Source organism: Phocoena phocoena, chromosome 15 (assembly GCF_963924675.1).
Source record: "Phocoena phocoena chromosome 15, mPhoPho1.1, whole genome shotgun sequence".
NCBI lineage: Eukaryota > Metazoa > Chordata > Mammalia > Artiodactyla > Phocoenidae > Phocoena > Phocoena phocoena.
Window position 1 is genome coordinate 22,070,732 of NC_089233.1, and position 20,385 is coordinate 22,091,116.

A 20,385-nucleotide genomic window follows, 5' to 3' on the forward strand; every position below is an offset into this window, starting at 1 on the left:
CTCCTCCTAGCTCTCAGTCCGCGTCGTTAGGTCTTTGCCCTTACTTGGCGACGGCTTCGTACGTCTTTGCGTACGTCGTGACGCAAACTGCCACTCTTTCCCTACCCGCCCCCCTCCTATTCCGCGTCCTGGAGCGGGCGGCTTGCGGGGTTACCGGAAGTGATGATGCAGGAGGCGATGGAGAGGGCGGGGCTTCGGGGCGGCCCCCGCCGGTGGGCCGCAGATGAAGAGGAGGCGGCGGCAGTGGTGGAAGAAGAGGCGGCGGCGGCGGGGGCGGCGGCGGCGGCGGCGGCGGGGGTAGGGAGCCTGGAAACGCGAGCGGGGATGGTAGGTGTTTTGGACCCGCCGGGCCGCCGTCGTTTCCAGAAAGGGTTTGACTGGAGGAACCTCTGGAGCAGCTGTGAGTTTGAGGCGGGGGGGTTGAGGAAAAGGGGAGGCATTGGGAAATGAAGGGGCGGGGGTTGGGTACCTTCGAGAAAGGGGGGGGGTGGAAGGGGAGGAGTGGAAATCGGCGCCTTGTCTGGACTGGTCCCGCTGGAAGAGAGGAGGCTGTGAGGGGAGCCTGTGGCGTGTCAGCCGCAGGGCTCAGAAAACTTACCTACTGTCCCTCCTCCCTACCGCCAGCACCCCTCAATCCAGGGCCTGGGGTTCTGGGGGCCTGAGCTGCCCTGAAGGGAGTGCAGACTCTGGTCCTCTGCCCCTTGTAAGCGCCGTGAGGTAGGAGCCCAAGCGAGAGGTGGTGGGTGAATCTCCAGCTCCCTCCGCCCTCATTTCCCTCCCCACCCCCATCTTTCTCTTTAATCATTAACAGCCCTGGAATTAAGGGGCTCAGACCTGGAGGCCTTCCTATGCACCTTTGCTATAAACGATAACCATCTGTGCCTGAGGTAATGGGGCTGGAAGCTTTGCCTGTATCCTGTATAGGAAGTGGGACAGGGTGACAAATGTATTGTGTTTTTCCGTTACCCCCTCACCCCCCATCCTCTCCCTTGCATACCCCTCCTTTCCACTTTAGTTCTCCGTGGCTAGGTGGTAATCGTGGTGGGTTTTGTTGTTGTTTGTTTTTTTTTCTTTATTGCACTTGGTATCTTGGTTACCTCTTTTGAATTTGGTGTTCCACCTCCATCCCAGATCTTAACTGCAAGCTTTGTAATACTTCAGTTACAAGCTGTGTGTCTTTGGGAGTTGCTCTCAATGCCTGGTCGCTCCCGATTAAGATGAGCGTTTTCTTCTATGAATACTGGAATTCCAAAGCCCTTGCAAGGATTCCTAAATGGCATCATAGCCTAGGAATCAAGGTCTCTTGCTCTAAATACTTTGTGTGTGAGGAATTTAAATGTTGTCAACTCTTTCCAAAGTGATTTGATGTTAGGCTAATTCTGGATTTCTGTGTTTCTCTCCACCCACACTTCATGATGCACTTCGGAGAACAGAAAACCCCATATTACTTTTTTGTTTCTCCAATTGGACAATAGCTCTTTTATCTTCTCCATTTGCGTGTCTGGCACACAAGTCTTCAGTGAACACATTTGGCTTGTGCTGATTCCCATCTTATTTATTTAGCTTATTCTTTGTGTATAGGTGGTCTTAAACGAGACAATGTGATTTGCTTAGTTTTGTTTTAAGAAAGAATACAAACCAGTAACGGCTATGCAAAAATTATTTGAGAAAAAAAATTATTTGAAGAAAGCAAAGAATGATTGGAAAAGAAGGTCTCTTTGTTGATGTTCTGTTGGTTTAAGGAAAAAAAAAAAAGTAGTGCTACTTTAGCCTCTTGTAGAGATTTCAGAGTGAAGTGTAATGATTCCTAGTTTGGTGTTGATATTTTCTTTGGAAATCCTCTGTTGAGTCTGGCACTGTGTTTTCTAAAGAACTTTAAGAGATGGTGCCCAAATTTTAGGGATCCTTTGAATAGAAAGTGTCCGTAAATCCTGTTCCTCTGTAACTGAGTTTATGTGCGTATTGCTAAAAGAATTATCACAACGGGTTCCATCCTACTCATCAGGGCTTTCAAGCCTGATAAAACAGGATATTTAATGCTTTGATTGTACAAGTAACAGCATGTTTAGATGTTTCACAGAAATGCAACAAAAGAAAAAAATGACTACTGTTCTCACCTTAGCTGATTGGGAATCATTGAATAAAAAGTCCAAAATTCATTCATTCATTCAACAAACATTTATTGACCAGCTACTAATTGCTAGCCAGTATTTCTGGGCAGTGGGCATACAAAGGTGAACATAGCAGTAAGGTCCACGCTCTCATGGAGCTTACCTCGGACTGTGGGGTGAGGACAGATAAATAAGCAAATTGGACTTTGATAAGTGCTGAAGAAAATAAGAGTGTTGTGATAGAAAGTGTCTGACTGGGATTCGGTCTAGACCTTTCTGAGGAGGTGACACGTAAGCTGAGCTTTAAATAAAAAGGAGCCAGCCATGCAAAGATATGGGAGGAGCCTTCCAGGTTTAGGGACTAGCTAGTGCAGAAACTGGGCTAGAGTGAGTTTGGCAAGTTCCAGGGAGTAGGGAGAAAGGGGAGGTGGAGGAGGTTAGGGAGTAGGGAGGCAGTAATAGCAGAGTCTAGTGAGCAAAGAGGAGAGTGAGAAGAGTCTAGGTCAGAGAGGTGGAGGCCAGGCTCAGAATAGGTAGGCAAAATAAGAGGAAGAAGGAGAAGGAAATAGAAAATCATGTTCCTTTTTAATTCTGTTGCCTTTCCTAGAGTCTCACCACACGCTACTTTGAGGGTACTCTTGGACTGTTATAGGAAAAAAAAAGTCACCCTGCTGAGAGTGGGAGAGGAGGAGGCAATGGTCATCTGGGTCTTTTCTGGCAGATGAATCTCAAGCCATGTGTTAAGAATTCAGCAGAATGTTCAACTGAGAGATTGCCTTTTTCCTTACAGGATTTTGCCTTATACACTTTTAAAAATTGCATAATGAGTACCCCAAATGTGTTCTAGTATATGAATTCTCCTTTGCTTCCAGCTGTGAATTTGGGGCTGAAGTTTGGGGCAAGTGATAATAATATGCCCCTGTTGGTCTACAAAGATGACCATTAGGATCTAAGTTTGAAGTTATTTTTTGTAGGGAGGCGGGTTTTATGTTGCAATATTTCCACGCTTCTCTGATCCACCTGATGACTAATAACACTCAGCTGAGGTGTAGGTTGGTGCTAAAAGTTTACATTTATCCAATGTAATCCACACTCAGTGGATTACATTAGATAAATGACCATTGTGGGCATAATCCCACTCTGTGGACATCTTTGGGCTGGCATGTAACCAAGTGATGTAACCTACTTTTGCCTTCTGTTGGGGCCATTCATCTCCAGCAGTCAGCTGCTTTTCAGCCTCACCTTGACCAGATTGTCCACTTGAGAGGCCCAATCAGGACTCCTTTTTGATTTGGCCCTCTTGAGCCATGACACAGTGGGCCAACAGAAAGAATATGCTGTTTTCTTCTTTTGAACACCACAACAGTGACTAGTGTGTTCTTTGAGTGAATTGGCCCTTTGAGCCAGGCAGTTGAGAGACTTAAAATATTGCTGAGGCTATTTGTAGTAAAGTTAGTATCAGAAATGCTAAGTAAAACCTTTTAGTGTTTGGGAAAAATGAATCAGAAATTTTGGACTTGTCACCTATTTTAGGTTCTAGTAATTTACTAGCATGGGTAGATAGATTATCAAAAATAACTTGAATAGTTTCCTGGGCAGTCCTGGGGTAATGAAGGGGATGGAGTTGAGCCTGTACTGACTTACTGAATCCCAACTTGAGTGCAAATAGGAAGTCTTTTAGTTAGCAAGCAAGTGAACAGCTAGGACCAGGCAAACAATAGACTCCACCCTTTATACTGCAGAGTAACTGTAAGAAACTGAGAATTGAAAATATATATATATAATATATATATGGTTTTGGCCTAGGTTGAAGAATTTTGGCCTCTGTATCCTAATGCTGGATTTTAAATGCTGTTATTAAGCTGTCCACTGTTCATCTTCATTTTAACAGTTATTATAACTCACATATGAAACTATCCTGTAGGCTGAAATTTCATCAGCCAGTTTGGAGACTGGTGGCTCTTTTCTAATTTGTGAAAGGGGCGGATGGGCAGGAGGGGACTTGAATATAGGGAGAAGCCATCGACTCCTACATTGGCCACTAATTGTGTTTGGGGAAAGAATCCACAAATCTAAATGAATTTAGATTCTCAGAGCTGAACTGGCCTTTTATTTATTTATTTAATTTTAAAAATATTCATCTATTTATTTGGTTGCACCAGATGGGCTCCTTTGTTATGGCACGCGGGCTCCTTCGTTGCAGCATGCGAGCTCTTAGTTGTCGCACACATGTGAGATCTAGTTCCCTAATCAGGGAATTGAACCCGGGCCCCCTGCATTGGGAGCATGGCATCTTAACCACTGCGCCACCAGGGAAGTCCCCTGAACTGGCCTTTTAATCTAGGGTACTAGTGGATTTGTTTCTCAAACTCCCAGGGCTTTTGGACAAACTCTTCTTAAAGAAGAGTTGATTCCACTTACTTTTGGAGTTGTGGGTGTTATGCATTGCATTAGATGACTTAAAATTAATCTTATTTTGCTACTGTTTTGATATCTTTACGGTAAGGACAGTTAATTGTACACTGGCTGCCAGTTGTTTTAAGATGAAGATGTGGTAACTCAGATTGAAACAATGGTAATTTTGTGGTGACTCCTATTTCCCCAGTTCTTGATAACTTACAGTTACCTCTTTGTGTCTATTTACAGATGTTGATACCAGTGAACCAGGATCAATTCTCCCTAAATGTTGGAACAGTGTTCTGAAGCTCTCTGCACAATGGACCAGGGTGTTTTATTGAGTTAGTGTCTTTCAATTAAAATCTAGTTTTACTAGTTCTTGTATCTGTTTTTCTAGGTGAATGATTAGTGAATGATTACAAATAAGAACTTAACGTATTAATTTAGTGGAAGTGGCTCAAACTCTAATTCTTTGAAGTTGTGATATGTAGAAAGGAGAAAATGGGAGGAGGGAAATGCCAAATCCTCTTCTTTAAGATGTGTGCAAATGAAACTATTTAAATACCATACATCAGAGTAGGGAAGCTCAGTCAAGGAATCTTGAGGTGGTAATTAGCCCTTGTAGCAAAGTAAGCCATCTATGGCCAGTGCCCTGATACCAACCTGATTACACGAAAAAGTAGGCATCATGTTGACGACTCCTGACTTCCCGATGGCTTGTCCTTGCTCAGGAGTGTCCTTTGACCCGTGCTGTGTTGGTGGGTTTCAGGCTGAATTGCATCGTGGAAGCTTAGGTTGCATAGTGCTGGGAAGCATAATCCATGTTCCTGTTCTCCCTGCTCTGCTGGAGGGCTCAGCCTCAGGACCTGGGGACTGGAAATAATTCTGTCACTGAGGCCTGGAGATCCAGACCGGATATATGATGACTGATCAAGGATCTTGGATAGCATCACTGCATAGGGTAGGACTTCTCATTTTTGCCCTAATCTCTGCTGGTCAGTCTAGGACACAGTGTGTTGGAAAAACTTGCTTTCCTTATTTTAGTAGTAGATTGCTTCCACCATATCAAGACCGCAGGGCTTGGTTATAGCTTTTAGCTCTCATTGGTTGATGAAGGGTTTGGATTCTGCAGTGTTTGCCTAAAGTGGGTTGGTGTGTGACCTGTAATTTTGATTCTGAATAAGACTCAAGTCATAGCATTTACTATATTGAATGCATTTAATTCTTTCTCCAGTTAAGGAAGAAGCAGGAAAAAGATCCTCAAAGAACCTTAGAATATCTGGCATGATAGTCTTTTAAACTGGGCTATGCGGAGCCCTCTCAGGGATCATTTCTGGCGTATGCCCCCTCATCTCACTGTCTTCCTTCTACTTCACTGCCCCCCCCCCCCACCATGCTTCACTCTGCAGAAGGTACCTTGATATTCTGTTCTATTGGGTTTCCCCGTTCGATTTCAGTCAAAATGTTTTGAGGCTGAAAACAGATCAAAAAGCAGTAGGTAAATGGAAATCTAGAAAGGTTAGTAAACTTGCTTAAAGTTACAGAGCAAGGTACTGGCAGCTACAGGACTAGAATAGGACTTTCTCTGCACTAATTTTGTTTTCTCATTTACTACATTGCCTCAAATATGACATTGTAGGCACTCAATGGAGTTTGAGTTTAATTGAATCCTTGGTGTTTGGTCTTTTATATTACTGGCTCTTTACTCAAACATTTTGTCACACACTACTGTTCTTTCAGAGAAAAATCGTTATAACCAGTTTTGAAACATATGTGAAGTTATTGATGGTAATAGTACTAGTAAGTAGCTGGCCTTTCCTCCTCAGAATATTTCTGAAACTGATGATAGTACTTTCAAACAGAAGTGGAGGCTTTATCACTCTAAGTTCTTAAGATAAGCTAGTGGCATGCTGTCCAGAATGCCTGTGCAAAATGCTGACCTCGGGCTTCCCTGGTGGCACAGTGGTTGAGAGTCCGCCTGCAGATGCAGGGGACGCAGGTTCATGCCCCGGTCCGGGAGGATCCCACATGCCGCGGAGCGGCTGGGCCTGTGAGCCATGGCTGCTGAGCCTGCGCGTCCGGAGCCTGTGCTCCGCACCGGGAGAGGCCACAACAGTGAGAGGCCCACATACTGCAAAAAAAAAAAAAAAAAAGTGCTGACCTGAATATTCCCATTTCCAGTGCCCTGCCCTGGAATCTGAAAAGGAAAATCCAGGTATACCCACTGACAGAAAAGCTTTAGAATGGCTCTGTGGAAATAACTACAATCACCATATTCTTTTTTCTAAAAAATCTGTGAAGCAAATTTGTTTTCAGTTAAGCATTTACTTTATATCTACTTGATGACTACCTAGTGGCTCCTCTTTAAATAGGAAGGGAAGGCGAGGAATACCACTGCAGTGAGGGTGCTGGGACCCTGGCAGCATGGGTTCTAGGTGGCAGGATTGTGGACATGCTAGAAGTTCCAGGTCCTCAAAGGAGGCATTTTCCCCAGTTGTAGTGATATTTTCTTTATTCTAAGTGAGTGTAATTCAAAAGTGAGGAGTGATGTGTAGTGAATGTTCTGTGTTCATTTTAAAGAATGTTTCTGTGGTTCTTTTTTTCCTAGTAAATTAGTTTATCTTTGAAATAACTAGTCACTTGTCTAGTCATTTACTCAAAACAGTTGGTTATAGCTGATGTCTATGGTAGGAGAATTTTGCTTGGGGGTTTACTAACATTTTATGAAAGAGAAAAGTCTAAAGACCTTCCTAGAGACATTTAGATAGGCGGGTTCCATTGTGGGGAGGAGAACACGTAAGGGAGCCGGCCTTTGTGGGGCAGGGTGGTGGTGGTGATATTGTGGGCTGTGTGTACAGGGTGAAGAGAAATGCCCATTGATGGTCCAGCTGGGGAAGGGTGGAAATTGCTGACAGTGGCACTTGATGGGGGAAGAGTGGGTCAGGAAGGAGCAGGCCCACAAGATTGCCCAGTGCCAGGGAACACCATTCACAGGGAGGGGGATGGGGACCTATGGAGTTGAGTAATTCATTGGCCCTGACCAGGACCCTGACCACAGTACTCTCTCCCCCGACTGGAAAATGTATTCCTGATGGGGAGGGTTGAGTGCAGGGATGCAGTATCCGGTTTGACGAGATTGATCTTCAAGATTGACTAGTTGGTCATGATTGACTGCTTATGGAGTACTGGCCTAACTTTTTTGAGATCTCTCTTTTGACTTTTGCTTTCGACAAATAAGAAGTTGGTAAACAAGAGGGAATGTAATGTCCCTGGGTCTGTTAGAGTTTGAGTTAAAGTACATAATACTAGGTGGTGGTGATTGTCATTTAACAATGTCTGTTATCCAAAGGGAACAGTCACATATAAACTATTGAGGTAATTCATGATTCTCTTACAGGGACTATAATAAATGGGAAATAAATCACAACTAAAATGATTAATTGAAGAAAATACATTTTGACTCCATATTTCTACAACATTCCCTGGTCTCTTTAGCAGGTCAAATTAATTCTTTAGTCATTTATAAGAAATTTTATTCTACCAGATCTGACAGAAGGCCAAATTTCCTTCTAGTGCTGAAAACAGCAAGCACTACTCTGAATTGGTGACAGCTATAGATTTAATGATTAGATCAGGTACGGAGGTGGCTTGTAAGCATCAGTTAAGTTGGTTGTAATGTGGACCTCTTTTTCTGAGGTTAATTATGTCATTCCTGCAACAATTCTCTGACATCACTGAGTGTCCAACAATTCACTTCTGACACAAACTGCCTGGAGTTTGTGCAGACCCCATAGGCTAATGACTCAGTCTCACAAGATTGCCCCACTTCAGGTGCCAGCCCCAAGTATCAGGTCTCAAGTTACCTACCTGCACTTCTGCCTGGCAGAGTACAAATTTCCCACGACCACCCTCCCCCAGGTTCGATAATTTGCTAGAACATACGACTCATAGAGCTGATAAACCATGATATTTATGAATACAGTTTCATTATAAAGGTTATAACTCAGGAACAGCCAAATGGAAGAGATGTATAGGGCAAGATTTGAATTGGGGGCACAGAGCTTCCGTGTCCCCTCTGAGCATGCCAGCCTCCCAGCACATCAGTGTGTTCACCAACCCTGAAGCTCCCCTAGCCTTGTTTCAATTTCAATTGAGGTTCCTTTGTGTAGGCAAAATTGATTAAAGCATTGGCCTTTGGTGATGAAACTTCAGCTACCCTTCCCTTCTTTATGGGCTGGAGGTGGGCCTGAAAGTTCCAGTCATGTGCCTGGTCTTTCTAGCATCTCTCTTAAAACTATCAAAAGGGCCCACCCTGAGTCACCTCTTAGCATAAACTCAGATGTGGTCCAAACCCTGCTCCTTATGATAAACAAAGGAGCCTATCAGTAAGGAAATTCCAAGGGTTTTAGGAGCTCTGGTAGGAACTGGGGACAAAGACCAAATATATTTTTTATTACATCACATTAATACTCCAGTTTTACATCCCATAAGTAGGAATAAGGTTACCTAAAGTTGATTTAGATGATAAGTAACAATATGCATTTACTGTTAATTTGATGGAGGTTTTTTTGGGGGGTGTGTCAAGAGTGCAAATTGCATAGCTTCAGATTACAAGGAGCAAACTCTTCCCTCAATCAGTATGAAATGGCACTCCTAGAATGTGTTCTATATTCTTGAATTTATCAGGTGCACTACCTCTACAGCTCCCTAATGCAAGAAAGGAGCTTACTTATAGGAAATCAGATATACAGAAATCACGTTTCCTTTCAGTGTGACTTCAAAGATTCAGGTGTTCATAGTGCGCTGGTTAAGAGCTTCAGCCTGGAGTCTGGGTTTGCATTTGAACTTTACCATCGGCTTGCCACTTGACCTTGGATGAGCCACTTAACATCTCTAAGCCTTGTTTCCTTCATGTATTAAGTGAGGATAATAACAGTAAGTAGTTGTGAGGAGTCAGTAAGACAGTACATTTGCAGGACATGGCACATTGCCTGGCATATAGATAAACATTTAATAACATTAGTTATTATTAGCTACATGCATATATAGCTAAGCTGACAGGGATTGGCAGCTCCCAAAGGGCCAGGAACTATATCATTTTACCTTCTCTCATATGGGAAGTATAGGACAGTGTATAAAACATTGCTAGGCACACAGTAGACACAAGTTATCTATCACTTGAAAATAAAACCTGCTCTGGGTATCTGGGAAATACAGGAGTAACTCTGTAATGGAAACTTCCAGCCTGTTTCCAAAGCTGACCTAAAACCCAGAGATGGAAAATCTTCCTCTGAAACCATATAGAGCATGCATGAATCTAGCAACGGGGTCAGGGGCTCAGTGGCTAGAATATTGTTGGATCAAAAAATGGGAAACTGGGCTTCCCTGGTGGCGCAGTGGTTGAGAGTCCGCCTGCTGATGCAGGGGACGCGGGTTCGTGCCCCATTCTGGGAAGATCCCACATGCTGCGGAGCAGAGCGGCTGGGCCCATGAGCCATGGCCGCTGAGCCTGCGCGTCCGGAGCCTGTGCTCCGCAACGGGAGAGGCCACAACAGTGAGAGGCCCGCGTACCGCAAAAAAAAAAGAAAATGGGAAACTGATCCAGGAGACATTTTTGTCATTGGCAGTATGCCTTGACGTTCAATGAGTTGGGCAAAACCGCATGAGACTTTGGGGAGGAAACAACAGATTTATTTCAGTCGGTCCAGACAATCTTTGAGAGTCAGCTGGCAAGTATCATGTTATATGTGTTGCTTCTCGGAGAAAATGAAAACCCCGGATCCACTGGCAAAGGGCTTACCAACTGCTTGAGGTTCACTTCTTGGGGAAGTCCCCGAAGGCCAGGTCTAATTCTCCTTGTAGCTTACCCATCTGGAGATTCTATTCTAGTGGACCACCATTGGACTAAGTACTAGATTCTAGTCTAGACTCTGCCACCAGTTCTATGTGTCCTTGGGCAAGCTATAGCCCCTCTTTGAGTGTTTCCTTAGCTGCGACAAAGGATTTGGGACTAAATCACTTTCCCAAAGTGTGGCTTTGGTTACATTCTTAGTATATGTGCTGCTGAAATGAGCATGCAAGGGTGTGTTTTTTATACTATTGATGGTACGTGAGATGATTTTTGCTGGATGAATACTTTTCGCTTATTCTGTATTTTAATGTGTATTAATGAAAACATAACTAGCATATTAGACCTATGACTTCATGGATGATGTCGCTTAGGGTGATATTTAAAGTGGATGTGATTTTTTTTTTTAAGCTTTTAAGAAAAATCTTAGGGGAACAGTAGTTGGGATGGTAAATGGATATGTAAGATCATAAAGGTTGTGTAGGAATGGCTGAAGTTTATAAGTTCTGAGACTCTAATTCTAGTGCAGTGATGTGGCACCTTCATGAAGACTTTGTGGTGATGGACACAATAGGACAGGTCCAAATTTGAGTGACTTTAAAAACTTGCCTAACTCAAGCAAATTGACAGATTTATATTTGTGCGTTCATGGTGAAAATGCCCATAAGTTGGTTGTGTAGAGTTTAAATTATCGTAGACATTAGTGGGGGTGGCTTTTCTTAAATAATAAAAAATGAATAATGTTGCTTCCTCTTTCACTTTTAGGAATTTCCTCGAAATCTGGATTGATCTTTAGTTCCTTTCACTCTTTGCTGTTGGAACTCCCCATTGTAGGAGTTAGGGGTTCCACTTGTTCGTTGGGAAGGGAGAAAAGGCCATCCCTGTCTCTTGAACACATGCCTGTGCATGTGTTCTAGGCTCTGGAAGGCCGAGACTCTGTCGCATTCTAATGATCTATACGTTACTTCTTGCTGTTAGCTACTTTAAAGGTGCAGTGTGATGTGTGCCCTAAAATGAAGATAAACTCTGAGGCAAGGTTTATTTAAAATTTCATTTCACTTTTTGTTGTATTGGTCATAACTCAGTGTACTGGGGGTCTTGAGAAGTAAAATGAGCAGTGGTAGAAATGAAATAAACTTGTGGGAGGTACTTTCTTTTTAAGCAAAAACCCAGAATAAGAATGAAATCTTGATTGCATAATAGGAGCCAAGAAAGCTGCTTTCAGATGTAGTCTATGGTTCCTTGAGTTTTTTTCTTTTTTTTTTTTTAAGCCTTAATTACCTGTGTTCCCTTGACACTTTCTGTGTATATTAACGCTGTCATCTTTCATTATCTACATTTGGTTGTTAGCCTCTGTTCTGCAAGTGATTTTGTCCTATAGTTACCTCAACGTAAAGGGCCATGCATCTGGTATAGCTCCTTGTCATAAACTATTGAATGTTTCAAATTGTAGTTTTTAAAAATTGCTATAAAGATGGTTCCAAGTCTGTTATCTTTCTGTGTTATCTAGTCAAGTTTAGGTTAAAAAAGAACAAAATGGTGACAGTGATGTAACCCAAGATTTTTTTTCTCCTTCATTTTTTTTCCTTCTTCATTTATTTAATACAAAGTTTCGACATGATTTCATGATGAGAAACTCGTAAGATGTTTCCCGATTGAGGTGGCATCTAATGTTCCAAGCCAGAAACTCTCAAACTTTGTAAATTTGGTTTTGTCATTCATACTATCTTCTCTCCTGAGAAGTAGTGACCTGTGTTATTTGGCACATTGGAAAAGGGAAAAAGACTGTACTCAGGGCTATGTTTTACAGGATTAAAAATCTCTTTTCTTACTAAAATCTGTTTCATGACATGCATGACATTCATCCTTTGCACAGATTCACAAGACCCACCTTACTAAAGGTAGACGTCAGGTTTCTGACAGAGTCCATTTCCCTTGGTGCAGAGGCTGGTCATTATTTATAGATAATTGCTAATGAGTGTGGAGATATTCTGAAAGGGGATATGCAGGGGTTGTGACATTTACCTTTGGTCTATAGACTAGGATTTGCAGACCTAGAGTGAGGTTGTTTAATACCTTCTCTTCTTGGGAAATTGCCATTGGATCAATGAGTCTTGGTTAAGATTTCTTGAGGGCAGCTGAATAGTTGGGCTTTTAAAGGTGAAAGCCACATAAAAAACTATTCTTTCCCAATCATACAAATAATTATCTCCGTGGTAGTATAATCCCCATAGAAGTATAAGCATTCAAGACCATACATTTAAAAAGATAAATATAATTTTGAGTCAGAATGAAAGATGTGCAAACATAGTGGTAGAGTTCAGACCATTCTTACATGTTTTTCAGACCATTCTTACATGTTTCCAGCACCACTTTGGTTTTCTTATGGTAGACTCACCTTTTAATTCATCTGGAGTCTTTTCACCTCTAAAGTAAAGCCCTTTTAGGATGCTGGAAACTTGAACTTTCATGGTTACCTTCAAGTCAAAAAAAAAGGTGTACTCGAAGACTTTCTTTAACTCTTGACTTTAAACCTCCCTGTCAAAGACCGGAATTGCTTAATTTATCAGAACATTTGCTTTTCTAAGTTTCCAGCTCACAACCATTCTGTGGCGTAGCAGAAAGAGATAATAAAAAGTTAAGCAACAGGTAAAAATCTTTTCCTGTAGCCTTTTCCCCATTTGGAAGCAGTTTTTCCTTCCCTCTGAGCAGTTTGGCCTAAGCTCCTCCTTTTTCTGATTTGAAGCTTTACTATTTGCATACAATGTTTAAATTGACTCACTCAACACCAAGTTCTGGACATCTCCAAGTATTTAGTACTTTTGACTCAGGCTGCTTAAGCAAAAGATTACAATAGAGGCTTAACAGGACAAAACCTTTATTTTTTTTATTTTTATTTTTTTTTAGGACAAAACCTTTAAAAACACACTTTAATGGTACTCAAGGTTTCCAAACAGATACAAACTATTTTCTAAGAAGAACCAGACTACGTAGTTTTCAAGTTAGGCATATGAGCAAGGAACCAGCTTTCCCAGATGGAATGTGGGTCATTCACAGAGAACTTCTGAAACTCAAAACTTGTCTTCTAGATCTTGGCCTCCAAACTTGATTCTCTCATCACTGACTTCAAAGTGAAGTATGTGTAATCTGAATTTTTCTTAAGGGCGAACTCTAGGATTGGATGCATGGTGCTTCAGGAAAAATAAATATGTTTATATGTTGCCAGTTTTTCATTCCAGTAAATTTGAGTGCCTCTTGTGGACCTTGTTCTTAAGGACCTTATGGTATGAAAACAGATAGAACAACAAATAGAAAATGTTGTGAAACCTGTGCCCAAAATGTTAGTGCTATAAATGAAGGTGTGAAGGGACAAAGAGGGTCTAGGTCAACTTGAAGGAGTCAGGAGAGGAGTCCTGTGAGAAGTAAAATCTGACCTGGGCTCAAAAGACCAAGACTAGAGAGAGGAAGCATTCCAAGCACAGGTAACAGTATGTGTAAAACTACAGAGGCATGAGAGGCCATGGCATCTTGGGGAATGGCACGTGTTTCAGTATGCCTGAGGGATGTGGAATGAGAGCGGGAGAATGACAGTAATTGAGGCCAAATTCAGAAGAGCCTTGTATGCCTTATTAAATTTGGATTTTATTTTGTGGATGAAGGGGAGCTATTAAATAATTTTGAGTTGGGACGTGGCATATTCACACGGGCTATAAGTGTGTTAAAAAGATCAATCCAGTGGCAGTGTGGAAGACACTGGAGGGAGCAATCCCAGAAGTAGGTAAACTGTGAGAATACTGCAGTAAAGGTGGCAGGGGGCTGAACTGTAAAATTAGGGAGTTAGAATTTACAAAGTTTGGCATAATCTGATGAAAGTTTACTGCTTGCATGTCCCACATGGGTTTTAGGCTCAAGGGTGCTCTGCTTCATACAGTCCCTCAGGGACCCAAGCTGATAGGGGTTCCACTGTCGTGTGCTGTATCGTGTGCTGAACTGTCTTGGTAACCATGGCAAGGGAAGAGATGGCTGGGATGTCATATGCCAGCTCTGTGCTTGGGCTGGGAAATAAGTATCACATCTGTCTACAGCTCACTGTGTCATTTCTGCCTACAGCTGTTTGGCCAGAAATAGATATATTTCCCCATCTAACTGAAGAGGCTGGGAAACTCAGGGAGCTGATGGAATGTTGGCTGAGCTTCTCTGTCTGTGCTACAGTGTAGGGACTTGAGTAAGGTACTTTATTTCTGAGCTTATTTCCTCTTCTGTAAAATAGGAATATCAAGAGTACCAGCCTCAGTCCCAGAGACTCTTTTAGGAGGATCCCTAAGACACTTTCACAGGATCTGGAAGATCAAATTCTCTTCTTAATAATACTAACAACATTTGTCCTTTATACTTTCATTCTCCCATGAGTTTTATAGAGGCTATATGACATGTTGTATCACAAAAGATTGAATGGAGAAGCATATATGGGAAATGAGCCGTCTTCTTTCAAGCCAGACCTTAGGGACATTTGCAAAAGTGTAAAACAGTGTCACTCTTCTCATTAAGTTTTTGGAAATACAGTTCTTTTTCATAAAAATGTTGTTTATGTTAACATGCCATGGTTTATTATTGATATTTTATTTATTTATATTTTTTAGAGGCTATTTTTTTTTTCCATACGGACTTTCTCTTTTCCTAAGTCTTCAATATTTAATTCTTTGTACTATACATACTTCGATAACCTTGCTTAAAATGCATACATATGTCATATGGTAACACGTGGTGTGTATTTTTTAATTTAATTTTTTTAAGATTTTTTTTTTTATGTGGACCATTTTTAAAGTCTTTATTGAATTTGTTACAATATTGCTTCTGTTTTGGTTTTTTGGCCAAGAGGCATGTGGGATCTTAGCTCCCTGACCAGGGATCAAACCCATACCCCCTGCGTTGGAAGGTGAAGTCTTAACCACTGGACTGCCAGGGAAGTCCCCAGTTTTTATTTTATATTGGAGTATAGTTGATTAACAATGTTGTATTAATTTCAGGTGTACAGCAAAGTGATTATACATATACATGTATCCTTTTTCTAATTCTTTTCCCATTTAGGTTATTACAGAGTTCCCTGTGCTATACAGTAGGTCCTTGTTGGTTATCTATTTTAAACATAGCAGTGTGTATATTATTGATATTTTAAATGAAGTAATGCAATTTTTTTTTTTTTTTTTTTTTTTGCGGTACACGGTCTCTCACTGTTGTGGCCTCTCCCGTTGCGGAGCACAGGCTCCGGACGCGCAGGCTCAGCGGCCATGGCTCACGGGCCCAGCCGCTCCGTGGCATGTGGGATCCTCCCGGACCGGGGCACGGACCCGTGTCTCCTGCATCAGCAGGCGGACTCTCAACCACTGCGCCACCAGGGAAGCCCAATTAATACAATATTTTTAAATTTCTCAGTTTAAAAAAGTACCAACCTCCTAGGGTAGTTGTAGGGATTAACTGCTGTCACGACTATAAAATGCCTAGCATTGTGTCTGGCACAATAAATATATTGGAGGGAACCTTTAAGTTTGATCTTGAGCTTTTCTTACTATGGGTCATATCTAATTAGTGGATTATAACCAACAATTAAAAACCAAATAAAAAAAGAAATAGCATAAATCAGAGTTCATCATTGAAGTGAGAGTAAATACTGCTTAATGAGTGGTATGTGTGTGTATATACATGTGCATTTGGTCAGGATGTAACGTGTTTCTTACTGAAGGTCGCAGTTCAAGTTGGAAAGACAGTGGTCTAGTTCAAGCTCTCATTTTGCAGTGTCTGAAAGACTTAGGCATACTAAACAAAAGATGACTCTACTGTAGTGTGCTTTTTTGAAAGAGGCAGTTTAAACTCCGTATTTTTCAAAAGTGGGCTTGAGAAGCATTATCCCTAATTTTGAGAAAGAGTAGAACATGGTTTGAATTTAGAAAGTGTTTATTAGATGCAAGTTAGCCCTTTTCCCGCTGCCATATACACTTCCTGCCTTCTTGGAACTTTAATCCAAGATGCGGTCACTAAAACAGTAACATCTTTTCTGTGCTTGTCATTTCTGACTATATGCTTGAGAGCCATGAATGTTTATGTTCCATAGGAATAAATAATGTACAATGCATCCAAGTCTTGAATGCATAGTAGAAATAATTGTCTATTATACTAGAATGTCATCATAGACAATAAAAAAAATTCAGTCAGAAGAACTTACTGAGGAAGGAGTTAATGAAATATTTTCCTTTCTTTTTTTTTTATTTTTATTTTTTTTGGCCTGGAAGAAACAAGTATCAAAGTTGTATTTAAGATTGTTAAGTGACTTCTCGTAATGAGTAGTGATGTCAGCAAACTGATGTACAGTGAGCAACACGCTGTGTCTTTTTTGGAGCAGTGGTGGATAGTTAACGCTTTCATTTTGATAAGCCCATTGGTGACACTGAGTAGTACCCTGGGTGAATAGGAGTTAATACTGGCTGCCTGGCAGAAGTAGATTTGTTATATAATTTATGGTACCCAGAAGCCCTTTGGGGAGGTCTTTATTACTATCCTGACAGTATCCATCTAGGCCTGAAGATTAATTTTTGTTGTTCTCATCTAGTTCTACCAGGCTAATTCTCATAACTGAAAGGGTAGCAACTTGCTGTTAAATGCTGGCACTTGGCTTTTGCTTTTGACACAAAGGTATGTTAATCAAGAATGGGTGTTAGGAATCCGGAAATGTTTCAGTTAGTGATTTATTATAGTTTAGAGGCTTTTCTTCCCAGTTAAACTGATTTAACTTCTGAAAAATGAGTCAATTCAGGGTTTCAAACGTTTCCTCTTCGACTAGCCTCAAAAAACATTTATTAGCGTTTCTGTCTTGTAAATTGCTGCTGCAATTCATTTGTATCAGTCCTGCCACTGCTGAAACAAATGCAGAAGGAGTGTCAGTTTAGTTTTCCATCTTCTGATACATGGACTTCTTAACTCTATTACTGGTGGACGTCCACTGTTAGTTAAACAAGCCTGTACTATTTTTTAATGACTCACTGAGAAGTCATGTGGTGGTGTGATCCCTGTCCCCAGCTACCAGCACTTAAACTTATAATTTTCAATGTATTGTGTTAAAACAAACTTCTAATTCTGGCTATTTTTCCTTTCAGTTTTAAGCCTAAGGTTGGAAGCTCTATTTTTATAAAATACTCTCCTAGAAAAGTTGCTGGTGTTGCTACCCCAAATACTGGCCCTGGGGGTGGGGAGAGAAAGAGCTGACTGTTTCACATGCCTAGGCAGAATGTGTGGGCTGGCCTGCCAGCCAGCAGAGGTGGAATCTGCCCTTTGCTTTCTTGGCAAGTACGTCTGGCTTTGAAGGCCCTGATTAGGATTTTAGGTCTTGTCCTTTTCTTGCTGTTATATGAAACGTAGTGTATTGTCTCCAGTGGTTCTAAAGAGATGGAGGACCTCGATGGTCCACATCCCTTATCTTTGACAAGGTACGTGCTTCATCCCTCAGACTTAAAAGCCAATCTGTCATCAAGCGAATTTAAAAAAATACTACAGTGGAACAAGATGGCTTAAGAAGTGTGAAACTGGCTGTGAGTTCTTCGTGTTCACTATGTAGGATGCGAAAAAGCTGCTGGCTTTTGCCCTTGCATCTCTAGACACCTTAAATGTGATTTCTTTGTTTATTGCGGTAGAGAAGAAACAGTTCAGACCAGCAGCAGCAGGTTTTGCACTGACTTCACCTGCTTGGCGAATCCTTGGAACTTCCTAGAGTGCTGCATGGCTATGGCTTGAATAAACTGTCTGGACTTTCACACTTGCTCAAAGGAGAGGCAGGAATGATTTCCATTATTATGTGAATTTTTTCCCAGGGACTAAGGTACAGGTCAAAAAGAGGCACTATAGGATGAACATCTCCCAATTTCAGCTTCAGATTTTGGCTTTTGCTGTGTTTAGGGTGAAAATTAGCTTGTGGAGTGAGGAGAGATGGAGCTGATACTGCTGAGAAGCTGTGTTTGTATCACATTATATGGTAACTGATGAGGTAGGGAATAATTGGAACAATGAGACAATTTTCTACTTTCTCTTTGAAGGTAGTGGGGTGTTGAGAGGCAAGGCATTCAGGAGGAATTGGACCTTAGGAACCAGCTCTTGAGTGGTGAGATTAAGTTCTACTCTACATTCTTAGGGCTCAACTTCCTTTACTGTTGAGTATTTGATAACATCATCATATAATTAGAATTGGTATGAATAGCTGTCAGATGATATTGAGAACTATGTGCTAGGGACAATGCTGAATATGCCATACTCATCATTTATTCAAGCATGAGTTAATACATTTAAAATGTGCATAGACTAGTGCCTTGTATAGAAGTGCCCAACAAATATCAGTGATTATTATTTATTCAGGAGATATTTACCAAAACATTTGCTTACATGACAAAGCTTAGGTGCACAGCCAAAGTGGTGAATGAAATAAAATCCCTGCTCTTGTGGCAGTTACCTTCTAGTAGGGGGAGCGGACAACAAATAAGTTAACAAACAAGAATTTCAGAGAGTGGTATGTGCTGAAGAAATAAAATAGTGTGCTGGATCAGAGGGAGAGGGCACTTCAGATTGGTTGGACAGGGAATGCATCTCAGCATTTGAAGGAGATGCATCTGATATGAAGGAGCCATTTGTTCTTCACAGTGACCCTTTGTCCCAATTTTCAGGTGAGGAAACAGAGGTGCAGGGTGACTAAGGATGTGCTGGGAAGTGAATAGAGCTGGGCTGTACAGACCCAGTCATTCTGCATCCAGAGCATGTCCTATCCTTCCCAGAAAGGTAGCTGTAGGAGCTGCAGTGCCTGCAGTCGGTTTTGAGTGAAGGAAATGAATGTGGTTGCAGTGCAGGTAAAACCCTCATGCAGTTCAAAAGAGTTGCAATTTCATGGACCCTCAGTTATGTGGTGCAAAATTTGAGTGTGTGTACATATGCACAGCTTATTTTGGGATCCAAAGCTGTCTTCCGATTTTCAAAGGTGGTGACAAAAAGAGCTTGTGGCATTGCTGCTTTATTTTAGGATTTTCTCATATTGTTTTTTTGGAAAATAGGGCCTACCTGCTAAGGCAGAGTTTATTTGTGTGTGTGTGTGTGTGTGTGTGTGTGTGTGTGTGTGTGTGTGTGTGTGTGTGTGGTGTGTGTGTGTGATTTATTTATGGCTGCATTGGGTCTTCGTTGCTGAGCATGGGCTTTCTCTAGCTGCGGCGAGTGGGGGCTACTCTTTGTTGCGGTGCGCGGGCTTCTCATTGCAGTGGCTTCTCTTGTTGCAGAGCGCGGGCTCAGTAGTTGTGGCTCGCGGGCTCTAGAGCACAGGCTCAGTAGTTATGGTGCACGGGCTTAGTTGCTCCGCGGCATGTGGGATCTTCCCGGACCAGGGCTCGAGCCCATGTCCCCTGCACTGGCAGGTGGATTCTTAACCACTGCACCACCAGGGAAGTCCCAGGGCAGAGTTTTAATAGACAGCATTGCAGTTGGCCATTAGGTGGTGGCAATTCTGTCAGATCAGTATGGGCGGGAAGTGGGTGGGAACTGGGCTGGAATCATAAGATGTCTTACTTTGCCAAGCCTGTAATACCATGATGCCAGCCACCAGGTATAAAGCTCTAATTTTTATATGATTATCTGCTTATCTTTACCCATGTTAATGTACCCTTTGGCCTCATGCCATATGAGTGCACATTTGTGAAATAAGTAACTTGAAGAAAAAGGCTCAAACCTTGGGACCTCAACCAGCAGGGAATGTATTTCCAATAAAGACACACTAACGTGGGCATTTCCTGTCACCGTCTTCAAAACCTGAATGCTTTCTAAATAGGCTCTTCAGTACTTGAAACCAAAGAGAAATTGTTTCAATAATAGTCATTGAAACCAAGAGGGTAGCAAAGTTCTGGTCAGGTCTGGTCTTTCAGTTTCATAGGATGTGGTTTAGATCAAATAACCTATTTTAGTCGGAAGATTGATCATGTTATTGCATAGGGAAAGACTTCCAAGAGCTTT

The 20,385-nt window shown here is 41.8% G+C and overlaps 1 protein-coding gene across 1 annotated transcript in view; it reads left to right on the forward strand.

Moving 5' to 3' along the window:
- Positions 1–272: 272 nt before the first annotated feature.
- DCUN1D3 (defective in cullin neddylation 1 domain containing 3) overlaps positions 273–20,385 on the forward strand; it is a 33,175-nt gene continuing 13,062 nt past the window's right edge. Inside the window, exon 1 of the mRNA XM_065893360.1 lies at positions 273–400. The gene's annotated coding sequence lies outside the window, so the exon portion shown is untranslated. The remainder of the gene's footprint in view (positions 401–20,385) is intronic.